General features: G+C 44.5%; 1 long non-coding RNA gene across 1 annotated transcript in view; it reads left to right on the top strand.

The window, feature by feature from the left end:
- Window positions 1-4483: 4483 nt before the first annotated feature.
- Window positions 4484-24164, top strand: part of LOC132396918 (uncharacterized) — a 28239-nt gene continuing 8558 nt past the window's right edge. Inside the window, exons 1-2 of the long non-coding RNA XR_009513174.1 lie at window positions 4484-6648; window positions 14361-14442. This is a non-coding gene — a long non-coding RNA (uncharacterized LOC132396918). The remainder of the gene's footprint in view (window positions 6649-14360; window positions 14443-24164) is intronic.

Raw genomic sequence — 24164 nt, 5'->3', positions numbered from 1 at the left:
CTGTCTTCACATGAAACTTGGACTTTGCCAACTTGACATAAAGTCCATGGTCCAGGAGCCTCTTTAAAGTGTCCCTGATGGACTTTGAGAAGTTTAGGATATCATCCAAGTAGATGTACTTATGGAGAGCATTCCAAAGCACATCGTTTAAAAAGCTTGGAATGTGTCTGGGGTGCTCACAAGCCGAAGGGTATAACCTGGTACTCGTGGTGTCCTGTTGGTGTAATGAATGCCATCTTCCACTCTTTGCCCTCCCTGATACGGACCAGATTGTAGGCACACCGGAGTCCTAATTTTGTGAATACCCTCACCCCTTGGAGCATCTCACAAGCTGTATTCATAAGAGGAAGAGGGTAGAGATTCTGCCATTATGCAGTTTCATCCCCTGTAATCAATGCATGGCTGCAAGCTCCCATCTTACTTTGGTATGAAGAAGCAGCCTGTACTGGCGGGTGAGGTGGAGAGCCAAATGAAGCCCGTGGAAAGAGCCTCCTTTCTCTACTCCTCCATGGCATTTCTCTCTGGGCCTGTGAGTGTGAACAAACAACCCCGCAGAGGAGAAGTACCGGGCAGCAGGTCTATGGCACAGTTGTAGGGTTGATGCGGTGGAAGAGTCGAGGCCTTTCCCGTGCTGAAGACCTCCTCCATGTCCTTGTAAACAGAGGGTATTTTGACCAGTTTGGGTGTTACAGTCTCCTCTGGACCTTCCTTCAAGGACAACTCCCGAGACTTCTTTGGTGACAGGAGTGACTCAACGGGCTTCAGAGTCCCCTCTCTGAGCTCACAAAGTTCATTTGTGGAAACAGTGGCCAAATCAGAGCCTGACTCCTTGTCTGTATCCACAAGCAACAGCAGCAAGGCATTAGAGGGTTCTTGTATCCCCAGGAATAGGCTTCAAGGATCAGTGTAAGTGAGTCTTTCCCTTCTTTGAGATCTGGTGGCTGGATTCCTTAAGCTTAGCAGCAAGTTTACCAGACTGCTCGGGCATCTCCTTGGTCTTCTCCTGACCTAGAAATTCACTCTCTCTAGTTCCCGTGGGATTCTGGCAAGACTGTGTCAGGCCTCGCACCATCCTGTTGGCCAGAACTGCCTAGTCCACTCTTGAGGACTGGACCAGGTTCACAGAAGGTCTTAGGTTACCTCACCTTGAAGCCTGCCCCCTTACTGGTCGTTTGTCACTAGAGAGTCTGGGAGCACCATGCCATAAACAAAGCCTCTTAAAACCACTAGACCAAGCAATGATTCTCCCCTCTCTTCAATCCATGGATGGGTTATGCTGGGACAGCCAAGACTACCCAGGGATCAGGGGTATGAGCGGAGAGTCAATAAAGCAGAACTAATGTCCTCCACAAGATCCTCAATCCTCATCTGCAACACCACAGTCTGTTGCTGGGTCTGCCTGAAACCTAGTGGTCAGTCGTCCAAGACAGCTGTGGGCAAGGACTCATTCAGCTCTCGCAGTGGTGTGGCAAACCGATGGGGGGGGGGGGTTCTAAATCCAGAAAATTACCCGCTGCCCCCGAGTTCACAGTAGCCTTCACCTGCCTCAAGTTCTTACCACAGGTGAACTCCACCTTCAGCACAAAACCAGAATCTGCAGGATTTGGCATAATGGCTACTACCATCACAGTCCTCCAGACACTGGATAATTTAGCAGTTTCCCAGGCAGCTGCAGCTTCGGACATTCGGCCCGCAGGTGGCCTGCTTCCCCACGGTAAGAGTAGCTGACTCTGACAGCAGGACTTACATCAGCGGAGAATCCAGTGCAAACAACCTGGATGGGTTTGACCGCATCTCAAGCTGGTGATAGGATGGTCATGGCCCAGGCATGCAGAGAGGAACTGCGGTGGGTAGGGACCAGGCTCAGACCGGCTCTCTTCGACCTCCTGAAGTGGTCCCACTTCTGCTTTGCCAGATGATTATGGAGACGGATGCCCAAGTCCAAGCCCAAGTGAGGGCATTCTTCAGTTTGTCTTGGAGTCCGTGACAGTATAGCATGGCCAAGGCTTCCCCCTTACAACCACTCGCCTGGGCCAAGGTCTGAAATTTGATCATGTAGTCGGCCACTGACCGTCCCCCCTGTCGATTCTTTATCAGGCAGACTGACGCTCGGCTGGCTCCGATGGGACGATGAAGCACCCTCCTCATGGCGGCCATGCACTCCTCTGAATCCACAGAACTCTGACTTCCCAATGCATGGCGGCCCGTACCAAGGCTCAATCGTACTGTGATGTGAGTCCTTGACGAGGATGGTTTGGACCCAAATGCTGGAGTATCCGAGGCTGGGATCAAGAAACTGAGCACCAAACAAACACTAGATGAAATCACTGCTAGGCTTACGATTGAGTACTGAACCTATGTTCAGGTGATCCTTACGTACTCAATTCTTGGCGCCCAAAGCATGATTAGCAATTAACAGGAACACCCTAATTCCTTAAAGAGGCTGCGCCAGCTATCTGTACTCCAAGGAGTTGGAGCATTTAAATCTCGGAAGTCGGCATGGTTGAGATCGTCTTTATTTTTGTTGGTGTCTGAGAGCTGTCACTCCTCAAGTTGGGGGACTCGACTAAGTGACGCAGAAGATTGTGGCAGCAGTGGTGCCAGTTGCAATAATCAGTTGTGTGGATCTCCACCTTTGGCATGGCTGTTTATTTACCTTTGAACAGCTGAGAGTTGAGAACAATATTTGAAGTTTCTCAGGAGCTGCCAAGTGATGCTGAAGTAACACTGCACAACAAAGATTTTGCTTCCTGAGCACTTTTGGATGTATCTTATGGACCTTGAGCTACTGAACCTGAAAATCACCATGGAATTTCCCAATCATACACTATGCTTTGAAATTGCTTACATTTATTATTTCAATTCATAACTCAGGTCAGAATGACTGATACCAAGATTAAGGAAGGCATTTTTGGTGGTCCACAAATCAAACAGGTCATCAATGGCAGGCAATTCAAAGAAATTCTAGTGGGACCGGAGAAAATCACATGGAAGGCATTCAAGGGTGTTATTGAAAATTTCTTGGCGACTATAGAGCACCAAACTATGTTCAGCTGGTTGGCAACATGCTTCAAGCATACAAAATCATTAAGTACAACATGTCACACAAAATGCTGGTGGAACACAGCAGGCCAGGCAGCATCTATAAGGAGAAGCACTGTCGACGTTTCGGGCCGAGACCCTTCGTCAGGACTAACTGAAAGGAAAGGTAGTAAGAGATTTGAAAGTAGTGGGGGGAGGGGGAAATGCGAAATGATAGGAGAAGACCGGAGGGGATGAAGCTAAGAGCTGGAAAGGTGATTGGTGAAAATGATACTGAGCTGGAGAAGGGAAAGGATCATGGGACGGGAGGCCTTGGAAGAAAGAACGGGTTGGGGGGGAAGCACCAGAAGGAGATGGAGAACAGGCAAACAACTAAATATGTCAGGGATGGGGTAAGAAGGGGAGGAGGGGCATTAACGGAAGTTAGAGAAGTCAATGTTCATGCCTTCAGGTTGGAGGCTACCCAGGTGGTATATAAGGTGCTGTTCCTCCAACCTGAGTTTGGATTCATTTTGACAGTAGACAACATGTCACTGATCCATTTTCTGCAACCCCATTTAGACTTCTTCCCTACAAACCTTGGCACTCTCAGTGATGAGCATGGTGAAAGGTTTCACCAGGACATTGTGGTCATGGAGAAACTGTATCAGGGCAACTGGAATCCATCAATGTTGGCTGATTATTGTTGGGCACTTAAGCAAAAAGCCTCAGACACTGAGTACAAATGAAAATCATCAACAAAACATTTTTAGCTTAGTTGAAACTATTGCAAAGGACCTTAATGCAATTAAACACATTATATTCAATAAAAGTTAGTTCCTTGTTTCTCCAAATTCCTACGTGATACTAGTAGTTTGACGTTATATTTGTGGTCGGCTTCAAGCGGCCTAATATAACAAAAAAAACATTTCTGAGGAAGCAACACTTTTGAAAAAAAATTGTTGTCCAGTGTAATCATTAACTTCAATGGAATTGGAAAAAATTCAAGATTTACCTACAACCGTGCAATCCTTTAGAGCCACTCCCAAAGAAAATTGTGAGGAATCAGGGTGGTTACGTAGTAATGAATGTTGAGTTAGTCAGAGTCATAACTCTGCATATTTTCTCCCATCAGCTGACTTATATTGGCTCTAAATTCTAAACCTGGAAACACTTAGAATCCTCAAACATTTACTAATCCTTTATTGTGCATCTTTTTACATCAACCCCATATCCTTGTTCTCCTCATTATCTAAAATTAAATTGCCCATCATCTCCTTCTTGAATATACTCAGCAAAGGAGCTTTCACACCCTCTAGATGGAGAATTCCGAAGGTTTACTACTCTTTGGGTGAAGAAATTTCTCCTCATTGTACCCTGAAAAGCTAACTACTTAAGTGTATTCACACAAAAAAATACACAAAATACAAGAATTTACAAGACAGTGAGCAAATTCAATAGTTCAGTGGTTTAATTTAATATCAAAGAATGTATACATTGTACAACCTAAAATTCTTAATCTTCACAGACATCCACAAAACAGGAAAAAAAATCCCCAAAGAATGAATGACAAAGAAACGTTAGAACCCCAAAGCCTTCTCTCCCCACCCCCCATGCGCAAGCAACAGCAAAGCATCAACCCTCCCCCACTTATTTCAGCAGGAAGCACCAGCCCACAACACCCACCATTCAAGCAATAGCCAAGCTCCCAAAGTGACCATGATCTGCAGTCCAACAAAAATAAAGTGTTCACACCGACAAATTCGACATACCATTGGGACTCTCTCACCCTTTCAACAGCATGAGGGGAGATCCACAAAACAGAACAACTTGCTGATTATGATGTTACAGTCTGCCGTGTTGCTTTTATTCCAAGTTCTTTGACTCGAGAATTGGCAGCAAATTTGCCCCCACCGTCGAAAGAAAAAGAGAGGGAGATTGAGATCATTCGCCTGAGTACAGAGGCCTCCAACAGCCGATCTGCTATTCACGATGTTCCGTCTTTCCCGCGATACCTCAGTCAGTGACACCAACATGGAATCAACACATCCATGGGGCAGCAAGGCCACTTGTTTTCCAGGCTGCATCTTGGCAATACGGAGAAACGACTGGTCAGTGAGCTCCAGGAACAGGAAGCACCACCATATAGAACTGTAGTTTGAGTGCAACTGTAGATCACGGACTCTGACAAAACTCCATCCACCTTGAAAGGGAAGAAACTAAGCTGTTTCACAGATGACATCTGGTGACATCTTAGCTCTGCTGTCTGTAAAACAGTCAATTCCCTAGCAGGGGCCTACTGTTCTCAGAAATCCCCCTCTGTACCCATGGTGACCACGTGCTCCCTCTCCAAGTTATGATAGCTACCAATGTATCCCCGGAAGTGGGGTAGACAGCTGGTTCGGGCTGAGCACTGACTCCTTATTTTGAGAGTGTACAGCAATTCCACACCCCCAACAGTGGAAAAGACACATCAAGTCTCTCTTGACCCTCAGTTAATGATCATGCACTCTTCCAATTCTACTACCCACCAGGGAGAACTTACAGGAGCCTACTAACCTACAAACCAACATGTCTTTGATAAGTGGAAGGAAACCGGAGCACCAATGGGAAACACACGTGATCACAGGGAGAATGTGCAAGCTCACACAGAGAACACTGGATGTTAGGACTGAATGTGAATCTCTGGACCTGTGAGGCAGCCATTATCCACTCTGTGTCTATCCTGACAGTCCATGGGCTCCTCTTGTGCCAAGCTGAGGCCACCCTCAGACTGAAGGAGCAGCACCTTATATTCCATCTAGGTAGCCTCCAACCTGATTTCTCCTTCCTGTAACCAAATTATACACATCCCTTCCACTATTCCCCACTCTAACCTTTTACTTCTCACCTGCCTCTTATTCCACCTCGGTCCTCCTCCTTCCATTTCTCCTATGGCCCACTCTCCTCTCCTATCAGATTCCTTCCTCTCCAGCCCTTGACCATTCTCACCCACCTGGCTTCACCTATCACCTTCCAGATTTCCTCCTTCCCCACCCCCATGTTTTAATTCTGGTGTTTTCCCCCCTTCCTTCCCAGTCCTGAAGCCCCTGGGTTTCTGTGTCTGGACATCGGAGGTCGATGGTGAAAGCCCCTGGGTTTCCGTGTCTGGATGTCGGAGGCCTAATATTTCTGATTCTGGACAAGGGACTGGAGGTTGGTGGCCCAGAAATCTATCTGTGTGTGTCAGTAGGTGTGAGGAAGGGGAGGAAAAGGGCTTGCTTTGCTGTTGATATTTTGTTGGTGGTGTTGTAGTTGTTCCCCCAGGTTCCCTACTCATTCCCTTTCTCCTAAGGTCCACTCTCCTCTCCTAGCGGATTACTTTCACTCCAGCCCTTTACTCTTCCCACCCACCTGCCTTCACCTATCACCTTCCAGCTATCCTCTTTCCCCAGTCCATTACCTTTTCATTCAGACATCTTTCCCCAGCCTCCTCAGTCCTGAAGAAGGGTCTCGGCCTGAAACATCGACTGTTTGTTCATTCCCATAGATGCTGCCTGACCTGCTGAGTTCCTCCAGCATTTTGTGTGTGTTGCTCAACCCTGTCAATCCCAGTGAGAATTCTCTGCGGTTATCCGGTCAATCCAGGTGAGAAATTAGTGCAATTATCCTGACAATCCCAGTGAGAATTCTGTATATTTATGCTATCAATGCCTGTGGGAATTCTGTACAGATGCCCTATCTAACCCAGTGAAAATGTTGTACAGATATCCTGTCAATCCCAGTGAGAATTCAGTACAGCAATCTTCTCAATTGCAAGTGAGAATGTTATACAGTTACCCCATCAATCACGATGAGAATTATGCAGTTATCAATTCAATCCATGTGAGAATTTAGTGCAGTTCCCCTGTGAATTCCAATGAGAACGTTGTATGATTATCCTATCAAACCCAGTGAGAATTCTGTACTGTTACCCTGGCAATCAAAGTGAGAATTCTGTACAGTGTCTGTGTCAGTCCCAGTGAGATGTCTGTACAGTTATCCTGTCACTTCCAATAAGAATCCTGTATAGTTATCCATTTAATCAAAGTGGGAATTTAGTGCAGTTGTTCTGTCAATCCCAGTGAGAATTCTGTACAGCAATCCTCTCAATCCCAATGAGAATTGTACACTTACCCTGTCAATCCCTGTGAAATTTCTGTACAGTTACCCTGTCAATCACGATGAGAATTCTGCACAGTTGTCAGCTCAATCCAGGTGGGAATTTTGTGCAGTTGTCCTGTGAATCCCAGTGAGAATGCTTTACAGGTATTCTGTCAATCCCAGTGAGATTGCTAGCAAATTGCCAACACTTCCGATAGGGATATCTGAAAGGATCATGCGACTACGTGTTTCCATCGGAAAGGATTGTTTCCTGAGTTTGATCAATGTGTATACCCCAAACATGGCATATTCTGACGAAGACAAGGAGTCCTTCTATCAGGAACTGGCTGAAGTAACTGATAATGTCCCTAGGGCAGACAAGTTGCTCATCTTGGGAGATTTCAATGCCAGGGTAGGCAAGGATCACAGTACCTATGAAGGTGTCATTGGCAAATTTGGTAAAGACAAAAAGAACACCAATGGTGACCTTATGCTAAACTTTTGCACTCAGAGGGAATTGTGTGTTACCAACACTTTCTTTTGTCAACCTGAGAAGAACTACTTCACCTGGGTGCACCCAAGGTCAAAGCATCTTCATTTGCTTGACTACGTTGTGACTCACAGAGCCGATATGCCAGAGGTTCTATCAACAAAAGCAATGCGTGGAGCAGAGTGCTCATCTGATCATTACATGGTACAATCACAACTTAGACTTAAACTGCTGCTGCCAAGGAGAAAAACACCCAGTGAAGCACCCAAGAAATTGGATGTCAACAAGTTGGCCAGTGCGGAACATCAGAGGAGACTTGTCACAACGTTGGCACTATCTCTCCAAAAAGACAAAGACCCTCTCAATGTCCCAACCAATATTGAAGGATGCTGGAAGCAGCTCAAGAAAACCATCCATTCAACTGCAAGTGCGGTGCTTGGCCACCCTAAGAGAAAAACTCCTGACTGGTTTCAAGAACAAATGATTCAATTCAAGAACTGTTGGAGATGACACAAGGGCTTCATATGTGTCACTTGAAAGAGAACCCTGAAAGAAGCAAAGCAGCATTTAAGGCCTTGAAAGCCAAAGTTCAAAGGGAGATCAGGGCTATGAAGAACAACTGGTGGAATAAGAAAGTGGAAGAACTGTAAGCAATGTCAGACAGGAATGACCACCATGGGCTCTTCTCAGGACTGAAAGCTATCTATGGTCCAAGAAGCAATACAGTGGCCCCAGTAAAAACTGCAGATGGGAGCAAGCTATGTACTGACAGGAAAGACATCATTGAGCGATGGAGGGAACACTTCAGTAACCTTCTAAACCAACAAGGTGCGGCTGACCGCAATGCATGTGAAAGGCTCACAACTAGACTGGTAAGAGAAGAGCTATGTGGACTCATCACTATGACAGAACTTAATAAGGCTTTAAAAGATACCAGATGTGGTAAAGCACCCAGGCAAGACAGCATTCCATCAGATGTATTGAAGCGAGGTGATCATGCTCTGAAGACTGAACTGTTGAACTTATATAATGCTTGTTGGCAGAATCAATATCTCCCTCAGGACTTCAAAGATGCAAGGATAGTCATCATCTACAAGAAGAAATGAGACCATAGTGTTTGTGGAAACCACCGAGGAATTTCCTTTCTGTCCAGAGCTGGCAAGATGATGGCGAAGATACTGCTCAGCTGGCTCAAGATTATCTCAGAAGATGTGCTCCTGAAAGCCAATGTGGCTTTAGGGCTGGAAGAGCAACCACTGACATGATTTTTACTTTGAGGCAACTCTAGGAGAAAGCAGTAGAACAGCAGCAACCATTGTACATTGTCTTCGTTGATCTCTCACAAGCATTTGATATGGTGGACAAAGAAGCACTCTGGGAAGTGCTCAAAACTTATGGCTGTCCAGATAGGCTGGTTACGATGATCAAGTTGTTTCATGAGAACGTGTCTGGCAAAGTATCTATTGGAGGAGACGTCAGCGAAGTCTTCACCATCAACCACGGGGTAAAACAGGGATGTGTTCTTGATCCAACTTTGTTCACATTATATCTTGCTGCAGTTTTGGAAATAATGGATCATAATTTGGACAAAGGTGTGTACATCAGGACTCACTCAAATGGAAAATTGTTCAACTTGTCAAGACTCAAAGCCTCAACCAAATCAAGAGAGATTGTGTCAGAGAGCTTCTGTATGCAGATGACTTGGCCCTGGTTGCTACTGATGTTAATGTGATTCAAGAAATTGTAGACCACTTCTCGTTTGCTGCCACTCTTTTTGGCCTAAGAATCAATGTCTCCAAAAATGAACTTCTGTACCAGCCTCCTCCTCTGTGTAGTCCCAGTGAGACCCAACCACCAGTCATATTGGTCAATGGGGTAGCGCTGAAATGTTCTGACTCTTTCACATACTTAGGAAGCGCTGTGACCAACACCAACTCATCAGATCTGGAAGCTGAGAGGAGAATTCAATCAGCTACAAAAGTCTTTAGTGCTTTGAAGAAGCGACTTTGCTCTCACCATGGCAACCAAGGTCAAAGTGTATAACACAGCTGTTTTACCATCTCTGCTTTATTCAACTGAAACAATGACATTGTATCGGAAGCACATCATGAAATTAACCAAGACACAACTCAGGCATTTATGCCGAATATTACACATCAATAACGTGTAATTATTACCCAGATGTGATGTGTGTAATAACACCAGACGTGGAGGTGCTCTACTTGCTGGGACAGTCAGCGCAGAATCGCTCATCACAGCTTCTCGACTGTGTTGGACTGGTCATGTCACAAGAATGGGTGATGATCGTTTACCCAGAGTTGTTTTCTGTGGCGAGGTACATGAAGGAAAGAGGAAGCATGGTGGTCAGAAGCTGTGCTACAAAGACCTGCTCAAGGGCCATGTGAAGAACACTGACATGAATGTCAACACCTGGGAGAAAGATGCTTTAGACAGAAGAAGTTGGAACTGCATTGTCAAGAAGTCAGTGCCAGCTATCGAGGAGAAAAGGCGGAAGAAATATGAAGCAGGTCATGAACACAGACATTCGGTGCTAAACCAGTCAAATCACAAAAGCAGCCGATGTGGGAGACAGTGCCGGTCCAATGCCGGTCTTGTGGCCCATAAACGTGCCTGCAGAGACTAAACTCTCAGCACAGTCAACATTGAAATCAATGGACAGCCGAAGAGACAATCCCAGTGAGAATGCTCTACAGGTATTCTGTCAATCCCAGTGAGAATTCTGTATAGTTATACTACCAATCTCAGTGAGATTTCTGTATAGTTATCCTGTCAATCTTAGTAGAAATAATGCTGTTTCTTGTCAATTCCAGTGGGATTTCAGTGTCAAACCCAGTGAGAATTCTGTAGTTACCCTGACAATCGCTGTGAACTTTGTCTACAGTTACCCTGCCAATCCTAGTGAGAAATCTGTATAGCTACCCTGTAACTGCCTGTGAAAATTCTGGATAGTATCCTGCCAATCCCAGTAAGAATTCTGTGGAGTTATACCATCAATCCCAGTGAGAATTCTACACTTCAATCCTCGGAATCCCGGTGAGTATGGTGTACAGTTATGCTATCAATCCCAGTGAGAATTCTGTAGTGTCCATGTCAATCGCTGTGAAAATTGCAGGGTGCCTCCAGTGTCGACTCGTGTGGCAGCAGAACTCTCAGTGGATATGATTAAATATTCTCGTTTCAACCTGATACAGCTAAAAATCACAGCTGCTTCCAAGGTCAGTACAGTCAACAAAGATGTCTTAATGCGATTAAATGAGCTGCTTAAACCAATGCCAATTGAGGACGGACTCCTTGCCGGATTCCATGCAGGAAACATGGCTGCAGGTCAGGGATACAAGTCCGTTTAAGGAAACGGGGTTTTAAACTCCCAATACAATACCATCTATCTTGCTGACAAATGTGCAGTCTCTGGTAAATAAAATCGATTATCTCAGAGCTAGGGTGCTGAATCAGAGGGACATTTAGGACTGTGTGTGTCCTTTGTTTCACGGAATCCTGGTTAACCCCTTCCGTACCGGATGCAGTGATTCAGGTTGACGGGTTTACTATACACCATCAGGATAGATCTATAGAGTCTCTCAAAAGCAGAGGTGGAGGAGTATGCCTCATGATCAACTCTTCCTGGTGCACAAATATATCAGTGCTGTCCTAATTCTGCTCACCAGACCTGGAATATCTAGCAGTTAAGTGTCGTAATTTTACCTAACATGGGAGAATCCTGGAAACATTTTGGTAGCAGTATACATTCCACCTCAGGCCAATCTCAATCAGGCTTTAGATGAGCTGAGCAATGGGATCAACACGCACGAAACAGCGCATCCTAACGCCTTCACCATCGTCATGGGAGATCTTAACGAGGCCAGTCTGAAAAAATCAATAAGCAATTACCATCAATAGCTCACTTGCAATGCCAGAGGAAAAACCACATTGGACCATTGCCATCACCATCAAGAATGCCGACCATGCTATTCCACAACCTTACTTCGGGAAGTCTGATCACCTGGCTGTACTGCTACTCCCTGAGTACAGGCAGAGACTGAAGACTGCAGCATCAGCACTGAGGACCAAGAAGGTTTGGACAAGGGAAGCACAGGAGCGTGTACAGGACTGCTTTGAATGGGTGGACTGGACTGTATTCAGGGATTCATCTTCGAACCTGGATGAGTATGCTGCAGTTGTTACCGACTTCATTAAAACCAGTGTGGATGAGTGTGTGCCTACAAAGACTTACTGTACATTCCCAAACAAAAGCTGGGGATGAACCAGGAGGTACATTGTCCGCTGAAGGCTGGATCTGTGGCATTCAGTCTGGTGACCCAGGCCTGCACTAGGAAACCAGGTATGAGTTGCTGTGGGCTATTTCAAGAGTGAAGAGATAATTTTGAATGAGGTTGGAGGCGATATCAGGGTTTGCAAGACATTACTTCCTACAAAGCGAAACCTAATAGCATGAACGGCAGTGATGCTTCACTACCAGATGAACTCAACACCTTTTATGGCCTCTTTGAAAGGGAGAACACAACTACAGCTGTGAAGATCCCTGCTGCCCCTGGTGACCCTGTGATTTCTGTCTCAGAGACCGATGTTTGGCTGTTTTTAAAGAGAGTGAACCCTTGCAAGGTGGAAGGCCTCAATGGAGTACCTGGTAAGACTCTGAAAACATGTGCCAACCAACTAGTGGGAGCATTCAAGGACATTTTCAACCTCTCACTGCTAAGGGCAGAAGTTCCCACTTGCTTCAAAAAGGCAACAATTATAGCAGTGCCCAAGAAGAATAATGTGAGCTGTCTTAATGACTATCACCCAATAGCACTCACATCTACGGTGATGAAGTGCTTTCAGAAGTTGGTCATGACTAGACTGAACTCCTGCCTTAGCAAGGACCTGGACCCAATGCAATTAGCCTATGGCCACAATAGGTCAATGGCAGATGTGATCTCAATGGCTCTCCACAGGGCCGTAGACCACCTGGACAACACAAACACCTACGTCAGGATGCTGTTCATCAACTATAGATCAGCATTTAATACCATCATTCCCACAATCCTGACTGAGAAGATGCAGAACTTGAGCCTCTGAAACTCCGTCTGCAATTGGATCCTCAACTTCCTAACTGGAAGACCACAATCTGTGTGAATTGGTGATAATATCTCCTCCTCGCTGGACCTTAGGGGTCTGTGCTTAGCCAACTGCTCTACTCTTTCTGTACCCATGACTGTGTGGCTAGGCATAGCTCAAATAATACCTACAAATTTGCTGATGATACAACCATTGTTGGTAGAATCTTAGATGGAGACGAGAGGGCATACAGGGCGAGATATACCAACTAGTGGAGTGGTGTCACAGCAACAACCTTGCACTCAACGTCAATAAGATAAAAGAGCAGATTGTGGACTTCAGGAAGGGTAAGATGAAGGAACACAAACCGATCCTCATAGAGGGATGGAAAGTGGAGCGAGTGAGCAGTGAAAGTTCCTGGGTGTCAAGATCTCTGAGGATCTAACCTGGTCCCAGCATATCGATGCAGTTATAAAGAAGGCAAGAGAGTGACTATACTTCATTATGTCATGGTCCCAATCGTTAATTCCCTATCTTGTTTTGAATTTTCTTTGATTATGCCATGGTCCCAATCATTAATTTCCCTAATTGCTTCCAGTTCTCTTTAATGATGGCACATCATTAAAGGTTTCCATCAAAGACTGAGTTTAAGAATCCCTACGTCACAACCACTAGTTGCTAGTTTGTTGGGTCTTTTCTCCTGTGAGTAAACTACGTTTCCCGATCGCTTAGAACCATTTGTTCTAAGTTTAGCTCCAGTTTCAAGTGTTACCTATGAGACTCCATTTCTTTGAGTCAAGGCTCCGTGTCAAGTCTCCGAATCAAAAGCTCCGTGTCAAGATTTCTCCTGCTTGCTGTTCAGCATTTACGCCTGTGTACACATCCTAACTCAATCTCCGTGCCTGTGTCCTGCACTTGGGTTCACTTCAGACACTCATTGCAACACATTAGGAGTTTGAAGAGATTTGGTTTGTCAACCAAAACACTCAAAAACTTCTACAGATGTACCGTGGAGAGCATTCTAACAGTCTGTATCACTGTCTGGTATGGAGGGACTACTGCACGGGACCAAAAGAAGCTGCAGAGGGTTGTAAATCTAGTCAGCTCTATCTTGGGTACTAGCCTACAAAGTGCCCAGGATATCTTCAAGGAACAGTGTCTCCGAAAGGCAGTTCTATCTAGTTATTTATCCAGTTTTCTGATTATCCTGGATATCCGGTTATCCAGTTATACAATTATTCTGTGCAGTTATGCTGTCAATCCCAGTATGAATTTTGTGCAGTTATCCTATGATGCCAGTAAGAATTCTGTACAGTTATTTGGAAAATCCCAGTGAGAGTTCTGTAAAGTTATGCAGTCAATCACAGTGAGAATTCTGTACAGTTACGCTGTCAGTCCCAGTGAGAATTCTGTACAGGAATCCTATCAATCCAAGGTAGAATTCTGTACAGGAATCCTGTCAATCCCAGCGAGAATGTTGTAGTTACCCTGTCAATCCCAGTGAGAATTCCATAGTTACCCAGCCAATCCCCCAGAGAATTTTGTACAATTATCCTTTCAATCCCAGTGAGAATTCTAAACAGTTGTCCCGTCAAGCCAAGTGAGAATGTTGCACAGTTTATTAAATCACTTTTTTATTCCATTGTAGGCATCAGTCAAATGCTCCTTGGCAGTACTTCCTCTATCTGATGTATAATCTATCCTTCCTTCAGTCAGGGAAACAGACCACAGTGAGTACTCCCAATAGTTTTGCTATTAGATTTCTTCACTCTTTGTACTCAATTCTTCTCTCACACAAATCTGCATTTCAATTTTTTTTGCTGTTTCTATGTTAATGTTAATTGAACAAATATCTTTCAAACTCTTACCATTAAAAAAACTTCACCTTTATATATATTTTGTCTATCAGAGAAGATATATCATTTTTCCAACTTTAACACTATTGCTGCCTCCATTTATTCTATGCATCAGAATCAGAATCAGGGGTTTAATATACCAACGCCTATTGTGAAATTTGTTGTTATACAGCAGCAGTACATTGCAATACTTAATAAAATTTGTAAATTACAGTACACAGACTTATATACATGCTTATATATATATATATATAATAATTTATTATATATGACATATGTATATTCATTAAATAGTTAAATTAAATAAGTAGTGCAAAAAAGTAGTGTGGTAGTAACTGTGGGTTCAATATCTCCTGGAATATTTCTACAGATGTACCAGGGGGTGGATTCCAACTAGCTGCATGGTATGAGAGTGGGGGGGGGGGGCGCTGTGGGTACACTGAAGAAAATTGTAAACTCTATCAGCTCCCTCTTGAGCACTGGCCTCCCCAGCACCCAGGAGTGCCTCAAAAAAGCAGAAATCCGAAGCAGCAGCGCAAAAAATTCTGGAGGAACTCAGCGGGCCAGGGAGCATCTATGGAAAAGAGTAATAGGATCCTGTTGGAGATGGCGGAAGTTACGGAGAATTGTGTGCTGGGTGCAGAGACTTGTGGGGTGTTAGGTGAGGACAAGTGAAACCTTATCCTTGCTGTGGGGGGCGGGAGGATGTGGCAGATGTGCAGAAAATGGAAGAAATGTGAGTGAGGGCAGCACTGATGATGGAGGAAGGGAAGCCCTTTTCTTTGAAGAAGGACACCTCAATTGTTCTGGAACAAAAAGCGTCATTCTGAGAGCAGATGCAGCAGAAACCAAGGAAATGAGAAATGGAAATAGCAGGGGCTCTGACAGGAAGGTGCATTACCGCCACCTACTGGAAAGGAGTATGATAGGAGAAATGACAGGATTCAGATCCTACATCCCAAACCTGTTTTAATTTAAAAGTTCACCAGGGCCATATACAACTTAACCATCCTTGCCTCAGTTGTCAGAATATTCTGCAAACTTAGCACCCTAGATCTACCCAATAATTGCCTTAACAGCTTCCCACATTCCAACGAGTATCCTACACTATGGTCACATGCTCCACTGTCTCTGGGACCTGACAAAAATCACATTCCCAAATTTACCAACAAGAGCACAAACCCAATTGTCCAAACATCAGTCTTGTCAACAACAGATCTTCCCTCCTATTCCTTCCTAAAAGGTGCCTCCTCTGAAGTGGTGGAACCAAATTGTAGTATCACCTCCCTGTTCCACTCCTAACCCACAAGTTCTGCCATTTTCCAATGCCAGCCAACCTATTGTAACATTTGGCTTCATACGTTCCCATATTGACTGTAATGTCTACCTCAGACTTAGTAAGTGTCTGTTTTGTTATAACATCTTCCCTTTCATTACCCGATTCACCCACATGTGCAGGTACCCAACAAAACTGTACTACTATTCCTGCCCTCTCCAGAACATACAGATTATAATACACTTCCATCAACAGATCAGGTCTCTTTGAATGCTTTGATTCCAAACTCTGCAGTACCGAGGCAGAATCTAACTAGATCACAACTCCGTTTGGCTTAACTTGGTCAACCTATTGCAGACTAATAATAAAATGAAAAAGTAAAATGCTGCTGCCGAAAATGACCAGACACCCTTTCACCACCCACAAGACCTTGTCCAAATCTATTCCCATACCTGGAAATTTCCACGGAGGAACTGTAGTGAACTACATATACCTGTCTGGACACGCCCCCCCCCCCCCCCGACTGCTCCTGTGGCTCCTCCCACAGACCTCTGTATAAAGGCAATTGGAGGCACAGACCCTTCCTCAGTCTCCAGGATGTCGTGTGATGGTCACTTGCTGCTTGTGCTTTCTTCCAGCCAATAAAAGCCTACCTTAACCCATGTCTCAGAGTTATTGATGGTGCATCAGGAACTCATAGCCAGGCCACAGTTGGGCTAATCTGCAAATCCCCAAGACCATACACCCACACGTATCCTCTAATTATCTGCCCGAAGCTTTTACCAACTCTGTTAGTATATTCTCAACAATCCAATAAAACTGAATGTCAAGTTGGACACCCTCCCACCCTACTAAGGAAGTCCACTATGCAAGACTTAAATTTTCTCTCTGTAGTTCAAGAGGCATCTTGCCCAGTTCAACTCCCAGTGCATCTCCAAGTGTGGTCCAGAATGCTCCAGTACAGATTCTAAGTGCACTGGCTTGTAGCACTTCCAACCTATATTAAAACTGAACAAGCTGTATCCTTATAAATTTCACCTTCCCCTCCCCTCATTCAGCTTTTAAACCAGAGGCGAGATTACAACCCCAAAATGCAGCCGTTGTGTTGAGGAGTCAAGTAGAAATTACTGCTTTGATTGTGATTCATTAGGAGGGGGAGATTGTCAGTTCATTTCTGTTGACTTTATCTTAACTGTGTTATCTTAATATTGAGTGTCTTTGGCAAATTTATAGCTGTTATTTGAGCTGTGCCTGGCCACACAATCATAGGTGTAGAGAGAGTAGAGCAGTGGGTTAAGCACATGTCCCTGAGGTGTGCCTGTGTTAATTGTCAGCGAGGTGGAGATGTTCTTTCTGATCCACACAGATCATGGTCTTCCTGTTAGAAAGTCAAGGATCTAGTTGCAGAGGGAGGTACAGAGGCCCAGGTTCTGGAGCTCTTCTATCAGAGTTGTAAGAATGATTACGTTAAATGTTAGAAGGTAATTGGTGAGGCCTAGTGGGTGGGAAAGGGAAAGGGCTGGAGAAGAAGGAAGCAAATTTGGTTTAATAACCTTTCCAAACATCTGAATTTAGTTTAATAACCTTTTGTGCAGCAGTATTATAAAAAGGCCTTCTGAAGGTCCAAAGAACACTACACCCACTCTCCTCCCTTATCTATTAGCTACAGCTCAGAAATATTTAACAGATTATCGCTTGCTATTTCCTTTTCAAAGATCCATGTTGTCTATGCCCAGTCATATTATTTATTATAAGAGCTACCAGCACATTAACAGTGAGAGTTACCACCATCAAACATGATTGATGTCAGGCAGAATAGGCTGCATTCCTGTTTTTACCCCTTTCCCTCTCCTTTCTTAAATGTGCACTTGCTTGTTCTATCTTGCAAGAGCAATTCTATATTAGCGGAATTTTGCAAGAAGCTGAAGGAAAATCAGGTTTAACATCACCGGCATATGTTGTGAAATTTGTTGCTTTGTGGCAGCAGTACATTGTCCAAGTCAAAACAAATTTATTGTCCCAAGTATGTATTCTTCATACAACCTTGAGGTTTGTCTTCTTACAGGCAGCCACAAAACAAAGAAACCCAATAGAACCCATTTTTTTAAAATCGCCAGACACTCAATGTGCAGGAAAAAAAGATGAATGGTGCAACAACAAAGGCAGTAAACAACTGAGGTTCACAAAAGTCATCACTGCAGTCGATTCAGGAGCCGGCTAGTTGCAGGCCACAGCCTCAGCTCAGTGCAGAGACGAGTGAACCAGCCCATCCCTCATCTCCAGCACTTAAATCATCTAAACCTCAGGCCATTCCTCACTCTTGGACCCGGGCAATACATAATTAAAAAGCTATAAATTACAATCAGAAAAATATATACGTTAAAAAGTTGAAATAATGCATCTATATTGTGTTGTGGTTGGTCTGGAGTTTTTTTTGTGTTTGGGGCTTGGGGAGGACAATAAGTTTACTTGTCTTCAATTTAGGTGCTTTTTTAAAAAATTCTCTTTCTCTGTATCATATTGTCATTGTATGCTTAATTTTGCACTGTATTAATGTTCCTCATTGTGATTTGGGGTTTTTTAATCTGTAAAATGTATAAAAAAACAAATAAAAAAAAATAAAAAAAAGAGAGCAATAAAAGAAAAAAATAGTGAGTGGGCCCAATGCCCGTTCAGAAATCTGATGACAGGGGAAGAAGCTGTTCCTAAAATGCTACGTATGTGTCTTCAGGCTCCTGTACCTCCTTCCTGATGGTAGAAGTGAGGAGGGTGCATGTCCTGGCTGATGGGGGTCCTTAATGATGGATGCTGCCTTTCTGAAGCATCTCCCTTTGAAGATGTCCTGGATGCTGGGGAGGTTTGTACCCCTGATGGAGCTGGCTGGGTTTTCAACTCTCTGCAGCTTTATCCGATCATGTGCAGTAACCCCCCATTCCAGACAGTGATGCAGCCAATTAGAAAGCTTCCCATGGTACATCTGTAGAGATTTGCAAGTGTCTCTGGTGACATAACAAATCTCCTCAAACAACAAATGAAAGCAGGATCCTCAGAGATGTTAACACCCAGGAACTTGAAATTTTTCACTCTTTCCACTTCTGATCCCTCTATGAGAACTGGTGTGTGTTCCCTCGACTTCTCCTTCCTGAAGTCCACAATCAACTCCCAGTTCTCACTGACGTCGAGTGCAAGGTTGTTGGTGCAACACCACTCAACCAGCTGATCTGTCTCGCTCATGTACGCCTCCTTATCAGCATCTGAAATCCTGCCAACAATAGTTGTGTCATCGACAAACTTATAGATGGTGTTTGAGCTGTGCCTAACCACGCCCATGGGTGTAGAGAGAGTCGAGCAGTGGGCTAAGCACACTTCCTTGAGGTGCACCAGTGTTGTTTGAGGAGAAGGTCCACATTGACTGTGGTCTCTCAGTGAGGAAGTCAAGAATCCATATATAGAGGGAGGCCCAGAGGCCCAAGTTTTGGAGCTTGTTGATTAGTACTGAGGATATGATGTTGAATGCTGAGCTGTAATCAATAAACAGCAGGCTGACGTAGGTATTGCTATTGTCCAGGTGATCCAAGGCCAAGTGGAGAGCCAGTGAGATTCCATCCACAGTAGACCTGTTGTGGCGAAACACAAAGTGGTAAAACACAATTGTTACGAAAACAGCAATGAAAAATCCTTCTACATCTGAGTGGCCAAGGACAGGCAAGTGGAGGATCTTCATTGCTGCCCTAAGCATCAGCAGGCATAATGGACAGTGTAGAATAGAGTTGTGTAGAGTTCCAGACTGGGCTTCTTTCACTATAGAATGTTGAAAACCATTATGACCACAGGGAGGAAGTACAGGAGCCTGAAACCCTACCCTCAGTCATTCAGAAACAGCTTCTTCCCTTCTGAATGGTCCATACACTCTACTTCATTATTCCTTTTCATTTCATTATGCCTTTTTATACACTATTTATTTTATAATTTGTAGCAACTTGGAAATAATTTGGAAAATGTGTAGCTCGGGTGTTGGATGGTTGGGTTGAGTTGTTCTCCGATCTTGGCAATTTGTCACCATGCAAGGAGATATCATCAGTGCACTGTTGATAGTAGTGTGTTCTCTGAATGCTTGGTCTGTATATACTTTTCAATCAGCTGATTGGTCATCATTACAGAAACTCAATTGTGATGTATGAGGGAGTCTCGTTGCTGATTGGTTGCTTGGCGAACTGTGCGTTGGTCTGGAATTTTGCCTGCATTGGCTCATAAATAGGATTGAGTCTACATGTCTGTTTACAGAGTTGTTCACGGAAAACCATGCTTCTGGGAATTCTCCTGCATGCCACATGTTTGTTTGCTTTCAATGATGCCCAGTCGAATTTGTGCTCATCTTGATATCATGGGTAGAGACCAGGGAGATTTGGTCATGGTGCCAGTTGATGTTCATGGATCCTTGTGGATAACTTTCTCCCAGTTTGACCAGCATAATGTTTGCTGCAGTCCCCGCACTGGATTTTGTAGATCACATATATCAATTTTATGCCTTTGCGAAACAACAAATTTCACATCATGTAAGACTGCGATAGCAAATATAATTCTGAACTATATGGTCACTTTTAGAGAGGCAGGATTTTATTTCATTTTTTTGTTGGAAATGAAAGTATTGCAGAATTACCAAACTTCCTTGTGGGATTCAAACTCATACCTTCCAAAACTGTGAACACAAGCCTCTAGATTGCTAGGATCATAATTACTGAGCAAACAGAGTTCGAGGTAAATTTATTATCAAAGTACAAATGTCACCATATACAACCCGAAATTCATTTTCTTGCAGACATTTGCAGTAAATACAAGAAACACGAAAGAATCAATGAAAGACTGCACCCAACAGGATGGACAACAACCAATGTGCTAAAGGCAACAAATTGTAAGTCCTCGAAAGAGAGTTCATAGGCTGTGGCTCCAAGGGTAGTCATAGCTGAAGGGTGGTAGTGGGAACAAGCTCCCACTGCTAGGCAAATGCTCTTCATGGCGTGCGTCTCAAACAGCCTCTGACAACCAAGTCCAACTCCTGGCCTTCACGTGTGGCATAGTACTTATGCCCAGAGGAGCTGTTCTCACTGACAGGAGAAGGGGCAAACGCGGGCCACTGGTGCCTTAAAACCAGTTGCTCTGGGCAGATGGGGCTCATTAACCACAGATGGTATCTCAAGTAGGAGAGGGAAACTCCTATTTCAAACCCCCACTGCCTGGCAGCTATACCCGCCCACGGGAAAGGCTTTGGGAGTAAACCCCGAGGAAAAATGCGGAGTTGGAGTCCTGAAGACGGCTGACTGCTGTACCCAGCACTGGCACGGCAACTCCTGTGACGCTGCTGGCACCAAACTGTAACAACTTCCGTCGTTCCTTTGGACCCGTCATCAGCATGGAGAGAGGGGTCCCACTGCATGGGCAACAGACGCATCTCCTTATCAACTCTGCCCTGGCTTGTGCCCTGGAGAGGCCACTCCCCAGTGACTACCAGAGGCGCAGTACCCATGGTCAACCACGACCGACAGAGGCCACACACTAAGGCTGTGAGAACAGTTCAATGATGGGAAGTGTGAAGTTGAGTGCAGTTTTCCCCTCTAGTTCCAGAGCCTGTTGGTTGAGGGGTTGTAACTGTTAGTGAACGTGGCGGTGTGAGTCCTGATGGCAGCAGCAAGAAGAGAGCATGGCCTGGGTGGTGGGGATGATGGATGCTGCGTTATTGCAACAGCACTCCTTGTAAATGTATTTAATGTTGTCATAGAGTCATAGAAGAATACAGCACAAAAACAGGCTTTTCAGCCCATTTAATCCATGCCAAATCGTTTAAGCTGCCTAGTCCCATTGACTTGCAATGGGACCATAGCCCTCTATACCCCTATCTTCCAGGTACCTATGCAAACTTCTCTTAAACGTTGAAATCAAGCTCACATGTACCATTCATTCCCCACTCTCACCACTCTCTGAGTGAGGAAGTTTCTCCTCATGTTCCCCTTAAACTTTTCACCTTTCACCCTTAACCCAATGACCTCTGGTTGTAGTTGCACCCAGCCTCAGTGGGAGAAGCTTGCTTGCATTTACCCCATCTACACCCCTCATAATTTTGTGTACTTCTATCAAATATCCTCTCCTTCTACATTTTAAGGAATAAAGTCCTAACTTATTCAATCTTTCCATTTAATTCGGGTCCTCCAGTTCCAGCAACATCCTTGTAAATTTTCTCTGTATCCTTTCAACTTTGTTTACATTCTTCCTGTAGGTAGGTGACCAAAACTTGTAATGTATGGATCTATTTCTTTTAGAGAAATGACCCCCTTTAACACTATGTAAGGATTGTTGTCTACACATGTGTATTGATTTGTTGTCTATGTATGTTCCCCCCCCCCCTCTCTCTCTCACTGCAATGTGAATACACCAGTTAAAGCCATCTTCCTCCTGCGTGCTTTTTAGTTAATTGACATACAGTTGTGCATGGACACAACAGCACCTACCTACAGGAAAGATGTAAATAAGAGAGGAGGGTTTACCCATAATGTACTGGGCCATATCCACTACTTTTTGTAAGCTTTTCTATTCAAGGACATCGGTGTTTTCATACACTCTCCACCACACATCTATAGAAGTTAGTCAAAGTTTTAGATGACATGCCAAATCTTTGCAAACTTCTAAGAACATAGAGGCCTGCCAAAACCACCGAAGCAGTAACACCTGTAAAGTTGCTGACCCCCTCCACCTCTGACCCTCCGATGAGGACTGGCTGATGGACCTCTGGTTTCCTCCTCCTGAAGTCAATAAATCAGCCAGATTTCACCCTCTCTCCTATATGCTGATTCATCACCACCTTTGATTTGGCCAACAACAGTGATGTCACCAGCAAACTTAAATATGGCATTGCAGCTGTGTTTAGCCATGCAGTCATAAGTGTAAAGTGAGTAGAGCAGTGGGCTAAAGGCTGATTTATAATTCTCCGTAGTAGCCTACGCCATAGCCTTCGTAGGTGGCCTGCGCCGTTGTGAGCATTTATACCAGTGTGCTGGTGTGTCTGCGTCGCTCTGCAGTTCACCTCCAAAACGCTAGCTGGCGGTGGGGTTTCTATGCCACTGTGTAGAGTTTATTCGTGTACTTCAAACAATGGCGACTGAGCACATCATGTTGGAGTTGGAGCTAATAAATGTTGAACAAGGGTTACTTTTATTGAAATTACTACAACACAGAAGAGAGAGAAGACGTCGGAGGAGATGCTGTGACAAACCATTGAATGGATTGAGGCAGAAGGAGGGTGAATTTTCTGTGCTTGTCTGGCCACTGAGAGACATGGATGAGGAAATGCATTTCAAATATTTTTGGATGTCGGCAGGTAGATTTGACGATTTGGTTCATCGTCTCCAACCACTTATTTCGCGTCAGTGTACGCACAGTATGTCTGTAGACAGGAGGAAATGCAATGCTACCAAGTGGACCAATCACAGTTGTTGCGGTCTGTGTCGCTGCGACACGCAGTTACATTTTTGGAGAGGTGCGTGCCAGGCTCTGGTGTAGGGTACTGTGTAGGTTACACGGCTATGCCGTACCTACAATGTTCATTTGACGCAGAAGTATAAATCAGCCTTAAGCACACAGCCTTGTGATGCACCTGTGATGATGGAGATTGTGGCAGAGATGTTGTTGTCAATCCAAACTGACTGGGGTCTGCAAGTGAGGAAATTGTGGATCCAGTTGTACAAGAAGATATTGAGGCTTATTGATTAGTTTTGAGGGGATGGTAGTATCGAATTTTGAGCTGTAGTCATTGAAGAGCTTTCTGATGTATGCATCTTCACTGTCCAGAGGTTCCAGGGTTGAGTGAAGAGCCAATGAAATGCCATCTGCTGGGGACCTGTTGTGACAGTAGGCAAATTGGAACTGATCCAATTTGATTCTTGGGCAGGAGTTGATATGTTCCATCACCAACCTCTCAAAGCAATTGATTACAGTGGATGTAAGTACAGTACTACAGGATGATAATCATTGAGGGAGGTTTCCACATTCTTCTTAGGTACCAGTATAATTGGAGCCTGCTTGAAGTAGGTCGATACCTCAGAATGCCAAAGCGAGAGGTTAAAGATATCAGTGAACACTCCAAGCAGTTGACAGGCAGTACTTGGCCGGATGCTTTCTGTGGGTTCACCTTCCTGAAGGATGCTCTCACGTTAGCCTCAGAAACTGAAATCAGAGGGTCATTGGGGCTGTGGGAGTTCTTGAATCTGCCTCCATGTTTTGACGGTCAAAGTGAGCTCAACTGGAAGTGAAACCTTGTTGTCACCTATGT

Source organism: Hypanus sabinus, chromosome 7, assembly GCF_030144855.1.
Source record: "Hypanus sabinus isolate sHypSab1 chromosome 7, sHypSab1.hap1, whole genome shotgun sequence".
In the NCBI taxonomy this organism is placed as follows: Eukaryota; Metazoa; Chordata; class Chondrichthyes; order Myliobatiformes; family Dasyatidae; genus Hypanus; species Hypanus sabinus.
This window is presented reverse-complemented; position numbering and strand designations above follow the sequence as displayed.